This window comes from Cyanistes caeruleus, chromosome 2 (assembly GCF_971803275.1).
Source record: "Cyanistes caeruleus chromosome 2, bCyaCae1.hap1.1, whole genome shotgun sequence".
In the NCBI taxonomy this organism is placed as follows: domain Eukaryota; kingdom Metazoa; phylum Chordata; class Aves; order Passeriformes; family Paridae; genus Cyanistes; species Cyanistes caeruleus.
The window spans coordinates 11,584,221-11,592,612 of record NC_141702.1 but is presented as its reverse complement, the minus strand read 5'-3'; the positions used below and the strand labels follow the sequence as shown (position 1 = coordinate 11,592,612).

General features: G+C 37.6%; 1 long non-coding RNA gene across 2 annotated transcripts; it reads right to left on the bottom strand.

Moving 5' to 3' along the window:
* Positions 1 to 222: 222 nt before the first annotated feature.
* Positions 223 to 8,212, bottom strand: LOC111926112 (uncharacterized). Of its 2 annotated transcripts, none has more exons than XR_002862693.2 (5): positions 6,014 to 8,212; positions 5,158 to 5,292; positions 3,200 to 3,275; positions 2,739 to 2,850; positions 223 to 977 (listed from the first exon to the last, which is right to left on the bottom strand). It is a non-coding gene; the product is annotated as an uncharacterized LOC111926112 (long non-coding RNA). The 2 variants fall into 2 exon arrangements; XR_015282725.1 differs by having other exon boundaries at positions 223 to 708; positions 6,014 to 6,109.
* Between the last annotated feature and the right edge of the window lie 180 nt (positions 8,213 to 8,392).

The following is an 8,392-nucleotide window of genomic DNA, read 5'->3' as shown; positions in this document are numbered from 1 at the left end:
ATCAGACTGAAACAAGGAGAAATTTTGGAGACTCTCCTTAGTTAAGAACATATTGCAAGCTTTTCAAAAGGTAATATACCATTATGACACCAAAATCATAACTTTTCTAAGCAGATATACTTGGATTTGACTTCTCTGTGGAGTGGATTCCAGTAAAACCAAGACTAAGTTTCACATACTTCAATTTACAGTAGTCTAACTGATCAGTCAGTAAGGAGTCAATTTTTTCATTCAGGAGTCACAACTCTTTATTAATATCATTGTTTCAGAAGCTAATCCTCCTTCAAGAACTGACGCTAGCTACTGAGAGCAAGATGGAGAACAAATTCTCTTGGTACGTGTACAGGTCCTGCTCCAGTGGTCACTGTACTCTCTGCACAGTTTAGAATTCAGTGACATGGGAATATAAAAACTTATTTATTACAAACAAAACCGTTTGGAATTATGGTTCAGCAAAGTCACATGGAGATAACAGCAGTTTCACAGTGTGCACTTAACAATAGGGATCTGAGAAACAGTATCTCAGAACACGGTATGTGACCCCTGCAGTGGCTGTAATGCTTTCTCACATAAGTGGTTCCAGTTTCTTTTCTGAAGCTCTTTCTTCTTGTGCAAATATTCACAAGGGAGAAGAATTCATAAGTTGAGAATGATGTAACAGGTTACACACACACTTCTTGAGAAGGTAGAACAAGCAGCTGTCAGTTCCTATTAAAATAATTACACTAAGTAGAATGCCTGCAGTCGAAAGACTGAGTAAAGCTACACCCACACAATGTGACATCTAGAACATGCATCAGGCAGGCAGAAGTTGAAGAAGTGATGTTTCTTGAGGGAAGATTTAAATGTGAGCCTCCCACATTTTGTATGAATGTCCTGACTACTCACTGAGGGCAATATTCCTGGCTAGTTTTGCAACTGGTGCTTAACTTCTAGTGCCATACTTCTATTGTTTACTTTTGTTAACACAGTCTCCACTGGAAAAAAAAAAAAAAGTTATTTTTGTTGTTGAATTGTTTCCTTGATCCACAATGACTATTTTTCAGTCTTCCATTGCTATGAGAAAAACTCTAAAACTAAATAAATCTACTACAAAAAGAAAATCTAAAAAAAAACCAAAAAACTCCAATTCAGGCAATACTTTTCAAGTGTGGCTCAGCCACCAACCAAAAAATAACCTATTACACAGTCTAAAGAGAGATCACTTTTCCTGTAAGGAACCAGTATGATGTGAACTGTCAGTAACTCACAGAAGCACTGTAAGAACTGCAACAGTACAGAAGGGGACAAGTACAGTAGCAACAGATGCAGCATCCTGCCATGGATCCAAAGTCAGTGCCACAGCCTGGCAGTGTCAAGAGGCAATGGTAGGGTCAGCTTGACCAAGAGCAGCCCAGCAGAAGCAATAAACACAGCATGGAGAGGTGAGTGTGAAGGAAATAGCGGAAAATAGTGGTTTAAACATTAAAAAACCACTGTTTTTTCCAAAGTATAGCCAGAAGACAGTGAGCTGCTTACTAACATGGCAATCAAGGGGTATATTTGTAAGGTCATCATCTCCCTGAAATGTAGATGTCTTAGTGCCAGTGAAACAATATCAATTGTTTTCAAATTGGGAAGAAGCCAAATATCACCTACTTTAGTAGTCCAGAATAACTGACAGTGATATAAAACCTCTGATACCACAATTTTCCTGAACAAGTTGTTAATATTTATGACAGATTTTTACACCAGTCCAAAAGTGTCCATCTGCTGTTACAGAGACATTCCTGAGCTCTTTGAAAGAGACTGCCAAGGGCAAAGGCACAAATGACTGTACAAATTCTAATGCAAACACTGACAGACTCCTACTACTCCTGTTGATGATTGCCCCAGAAGCATCGCATGCCTCCCTGTCATATACACAAATATCTCCAGGAATCCATAAGAACCTAGGAATCTCTAAGGAGTCTCCTTAGGATCTCTAGGAATCAGGCTGATTTAGATTTTCTCCCAATATTTTTTTCTAGTAGAGAAAAACAGCTTGATACAAAAAATAGTACAAGATTTGGCCCTAAAATCTCTCAATAACCAAACAAACTCACATTTGACTTCACAATTTAAGAAATCATATCAAAGAGGGATTATTTTCTCTCTCCTTCCTCCTGTTTTCCTCCCCCTTTTCCCTTGGAAGCTTCAGAAAAATACCAGCTTTAATAAAATAAGTTGGACTGCATAAAATATTGGTGCACTTGGGATTACTTTGTGCCCTTAATAACAAAGATCATGAAGGTAAAGATTCATTCTAGAGATGAAAGCAATTAAAATACAATTCCATGTTCAGTATTATTAGTTCAGCATTTTAGTAAACATTAAGATTCCCATAATGAGTCCTAACATTGAACTATTTTTATTCCCTGCATAATCTAATTTCATTAACTTATCTGGAAAATGCAGGAAATACATTATGCTGTTGTTATTGAACGTGAAAATACATACAGCAATGTGCAGATGGAAACTTGTTTGTATACATTTCTGGGGCAAAATGAAAGGTAGGTGAAGAATAAATATAATGAAAGACCTGATACAATCTTGGACTGCTGATTTCTTTAATGGAAATTTTTTTAATAGAAGAGCCCAAACATGTATTTTTAAAAGCTGGATGAACAAATAGGAATTGCCCTGGGCAGATCTAATCTGCATGCACTTACAGTATGCATTAAAGAATTCAAGCTGACATTGACCTTGACAGCACTTACAAAGGAAGAATTTTCACAAGGATGAACATGTCGTGCGCTGTGTCTTCAGTTCTGTGAGCAGTCTTGAATTTTTTTTCAAATGTTCATTTCTCATGGCTCCAATCTTTGTACCCTATAATTAATTTCAAGCAATAACTTACTAAATCTATGGGATAAAAGAAGAGCAGTGTAGTATGGCATGCAAGCATAATTCAAGTTTTCATCATCTTTGAAAATAAATCCTCTTCTGGAAAATGTCAATGGAGATCATCTTCTGAAAACATGTCAAATCATATTTTTCTACAGCTTTCCCTTCTCTCAAAAAGTTTTTTATATATTATTGATAATGACAGGGATTTTTTTAAAACAAATAATAAAGTATACATGTAAAACAGAAACATACACACATAAAAGGAAATAAGCACAGAAATATTCACAAACACTTTATAGGAAGAAAAGCAGAGTTATATTTTAATACTCACAGCACTCTCCTTATGACTATGGCTCCAAAGTCAGTGTCTTGTTCAAGTTCCCTTGGCCATCACACTCCACAGATCCCTGGGAAATGGAGATTTCTAACAATACTGATATTTAGAACAATTCCTACCCACTATCTCAAAGCTGGGTGACTCAGTGCCCCCCGTGGTAGCAAAGACTTACAGAAATGTGGTGAGGGAACAACTGTGAGACCTTTCCACACCCATCCATGGCCAAAGAACCTCTGTCACAACGAAAATATTGGACAAGGCCAGTAGTTTGTGACAGCTGCTCAGTTACAGTGCATGTCTGTCACAAGCAAGGTAAGTTCACAACTTTGGCAAGCACAAGCAGAGAATTTTTGCTGGAACTGGGCTGAGTGTGGCCATATCTAACTTTATTTGCTTTCTACCATAGTGGCAGAACTTCAGAAAGTCCCAGTATAAAAGAAGTTAAGGAGAGGGAAGAAAGTGAGGTACAAAGAACAAGCTGATATGTAGGACAAGGCACACAAAAAGCTGGCCCAAATGTCACATAAAACATTATTCATTTTCTCAAGGAAATGTTTTCTCCAAAAAGTGTGAGAATGTTTGGAATGGATGAGAAGAATTAAGCTCAAAATCCATCTCCAATGGATCTTTGTGCAATCTATCTTTAGGACACTGTTTTTGCCATAGACAGTTCCTTGCCTGTTGCATACATGTAATCCATCCCTTCACTCATGATTCCATCAGCATCCTCTCCTCCTCCAAATAAGCAGAAATATTTTTAAATTGAAAGATTTCTTTTTCTATCATGTAGAAATAAACCAAAGATTGCTCTGTTTAAAAACATTTTTTTTTCATTTTGCCTCCTTTAAATATCATGGTAGCAAGCATTAACTAAAAGTACATTTACAGACTGATAAAAATGAATTACAAAACCTCTGGGACAGAAACCAAGTATCTGTTGCAAGATTGTGAAGTAGACAGTGAGTTGTGAGCAGAGATCCTGGATGCTGCTTGAATACAGACCTGAGAATAACAGCATTCCAGTGCTAGGGAGCACTTTAAACAGCTAACTCTTGCACCCTTAGGTCCAAATAACAGATAAAAAAGATTTTTCAATGCTTGCAGTGTGTTGAGAGCACTGATTGTGGCAGAAGCTTGCCCTAAGTCTCCCCACTGATCAATGGAGGAAGACAGTTCTGTCCCAAAGGCAATTCAGGTCACCCTAGGGCATACCTTATTTTATTGACTGGGCTTTCCCAAGTCAATTCAATCTGTTTCTTGTCTCCCCACACACAGCCGTAACCTCTGTTACAACTTCTGAACACTGTCTTCACCAGCATGTTGAGTTACAGGCTCCAAATTGTCATTGATAATAAGAACATATACATTTTGATAATACTTTAAATCTGGTAAGTTATACACGTGTGTGTATATATATCTCCATGCTGATGCACTTATGTTTCACATTTGTTTGTAAAGTTTTGCGTATTTCTGCATATTTAAGCTTTGACAGAAAGTGCTTTAACAGCAGATTATTTTATACAACTTTCTTAGTGCATACCCTGAATATCATTTATCATGAATTGTCACTATAACTCCTGGCTAAAAATATTTTCATAATTTAGGGGACATTGTAGTGGGAAAATTTCAAATAATGGAGGACTCACTTCTATGGTAGCATTGACTCAGACCAAATACCAAATGGTACTAAATTGTAGTATATATTTTATAAAATAATCATCTCTTTACTTTTATTAACTTATCAGATCATGATAAAATATTTTTTCTCATTAAATTAAACATAACTTGTTAAATTGCTGCAGTTAATAAAGACAATTATCAACCTTTCATCTACCACACAGACTGTCAATGGACAAATGTTGAAACCAGTGCCCTTATTTACATTTTCACCTGAACCATTATTGACCAAAGTAATTTTGAACAAATACTTTTAAAATTTACTTATAGTTTACCTGACACTCTAGAAATGCTTTGCCTCTGGCTCAGCAGGAACATGGCAGTTAAAGTGACCTCAGTGTCTTGGCTAGGGAAAAACAGCAGGTATGTTCTCCAGTGGTGTGAGGGAATACCATGATGGGATATCCATGCTGAGAGCAGAAAATTAAATTTCAAACTGAATTTGAATTGTAAGACCAAGAGCAGAACTCCTTCCTAACCACATGAAACTTGGTAGTGTATTCACAAAATACCTTGACACCATCTTCCTTAATGCAGAACTTTTTGATAGATACAACCATTGAACCCTTTCTCCAAAGCTTTCCCTGAAAAAAGTCGTTTTGGCAACTTTCTCCCAATAGTAGAAGGAACAGCAGGACTTCATTACCTGTTTCAATTCAATCCCCTGACAGAGAAAACAGCTATACTTCTATTCACAGGTGTTGTTATTAAACTGGATTTTAATAGTCTTGCATATATTCACTCATTAATTGCCCACATTTACCCAAAATAAACTGAAAAGAGCAGTTTTAACTTTGCATCCAGTCATTCAAAAGGCAGACAAAAAAAATATATTCAATTACTATTTATTAAAAAATCACATGTATTGGTAGATATAATGGAATTCAAGGTTTTCAGTAGACTATAATTGAATCCTTTTGTATTAAACAAGCTCAAACTATATCTATTGTTCTAGCAGCTGATATAAAATTATTCAGAAATTATATTTAAGCTTTCCTGCATAATTATTAAAGTATAATGACACTTAACATCTGCATTTCTGTTATAGTCAGCATTAGCAAGCTTAGCTAACTCAAAAAAACATCACCAGAAACGATGTCTGCAGTGGAAAAATTCGAAATCTATACATACTGCTTCAATCAGATATGCACAGACATATGGCGGGATCTTGGCTTGGCATTTTCCCGTGCAGCTCCCAAAGTCCATGGAATGGGGCCAGCTTCCATCGCTTCTCTGCACAGCTGAGTGCTCTTGTGCTGCTCCCCAGCACAACGAGGTACCTGAGCTATTCCAGCTGACGGTGGCTGGGGAAGCTGAAGCTGGCAGAAGACCAGGCAGCATCCCCAGTGCCAACCCTTCCTCTGTTATTTAAGCTGAGGGCATGTTGTTAGCAGCTCTGCCCAGCTGAATGAGCAGTCAGACATAAAGTTTACATAATATCTCAGCTGGATTATTCTATTTCTCTGCATAGCCCAGCTTTTGTTGTTCTGTTTGGCTTATTGTCTGGCTTTTTGTGTTTGGGTATTTTCCAGTATCTTTTCCAGGATATTTGGGGACATTCTCACATAAACTGCACCACTAGACACAAGGAAGTTTTCTACTGAGTATGAATTCAGTGAATTAAGACTTTATCTCTTGTCCTGAAAAAGTAGCCTGTGTACCTCTGTCTTCTGCAGACAAGAGCATTGTAGTGTTTTCTTATACAAGCATCAAATAAAGAGATACATTATAAAAACAGGTGAGTTCAATGATTTAAAAATAGGCAAAAGTGTTCTTCAGTGGAAGGATGATTTGCTGTATAAACAATGCTGAGGTCATTTCATGGAATCTTTCCATTATATTAATTTCTGCAGATTTTAGACTAATCTAAGTTCCCAGGCATCCCAAAGTGTATAAGGCAGAATAAAACTGCCTAAGGATTTCAGGGAACATTTTATCCTTCAGTTTCAGAATTACCTATGTGAATGTTCATTACAAGTACGCTTTGGTGGGGTCACACGATGTCCATACATGACTTTGTATTGATGTACTGATTTCAGAATGTCAAAGGCCATTTTCTTGGGTCTCTTGGACACTGTTAACTAGGAATCGAAGTTATGAAGCCTCCATAGTAGCCATTTAAGGTCTTGACCCATGGACATTCCAAACTTGGCTCAACCTGTGGTGTGGAAGCTGCTGGTAGACACACATGCTGTGGTTGCCATTCTTGACCTGATCTCTGAAGATCTGTGGTTAGTGGCTTTTCAAGGTGGCTGAGACCTGGTCTTGCCATGCTCTGAACCGTGGGAGCACAGATGTGCTAGGACAGAAATTATATACCTATTTCCAAGCCATGGCCATCAGAGCTCCCCCACAACTATTAAAAATGCAATGTTTTAATTGTATTACCCATGTCATTAATGATCACAGTCCAATGGTGCAAGAGGATATGGGAAAATTATGGGGTAAAGATATCTCTGTGGAAAATGACACAAAGAGGTTTCTCAAAGAATTCATAGAATGGATTATAAATACAGAAGTATCATACCCAAATTGTAAGAAATCCTCCTGCTTTAAACATCATCCTTTACAAATAGGACCTAAAGAAGCTATTGATAAGACATCATGCCTGACAGCCATCTCATACCTGGCAGCATTCGAGAACTGCTTGCCCAGCTGTGAGTACAAAACTCCAAGGGGACATTCCAATGCCCATAGACCAGCTCCCCTTGTTCTGTGCCAGTACACAATAAACAACACTTAGTTAAAGGGTGGTAATCAGCTTCTTCTTGCTGGGATCCAGAGAAACTTAAGTTGATATTTCTTGCAAAGCAGTGAGAAACCAGAATTCCTCTACAAGCTTCAGCTGACATTTAGAGGTTGCTACCATCCATAGACCCTCAGGCTGCTCTGCAGTGTCACCCTGCGATGCCCTCTCTGAGAGAGAGATGTCTATTGCTGATGGTGAAGGTGCAGTGAAGTCATCCATCCATCCATCCATCCATCCATCCATCCATCCATCCATCCATCCATCCATTCCTGCCCAGCTGCTCCCTCATTTGCATACTCCCAAGGGAGTTGTCTCATGGCCCTGCCCTCCTAGAGCTGCTTCTGAACATGTGTCCTAGTTGTCCATTTGTTTAGCCCTTTTAAACTTTTCCATAAATCAGCTATACTGATGAAGGATAATGTCTTGCCCAGAACTATGCATTCCATTAGCATGAATGGGTTTATATTTGCATAATCCAATTTTTATTGGAAAAGTTAGCAACTTTTGTTGTTTAAAATTACATTAAAATTCAAACTAAAATTTAAACTAGGTGCACACCATTTACTGTACCTTTTGGACAAACTGTGATCAACAGGTCAGTTTAGAAACCCATTTTAGAACCAGCTGTTCTAGAAACAAATTTTAATCTGAGATTCTTACTATTTCATACCAAAGGAGCTATGGGCCAAATTCTATCTCTTTTCCTAGATTTTATTGTTTCATTGTTTTCTCTCAATACTGTGGACTGATTTTTTTTTTCT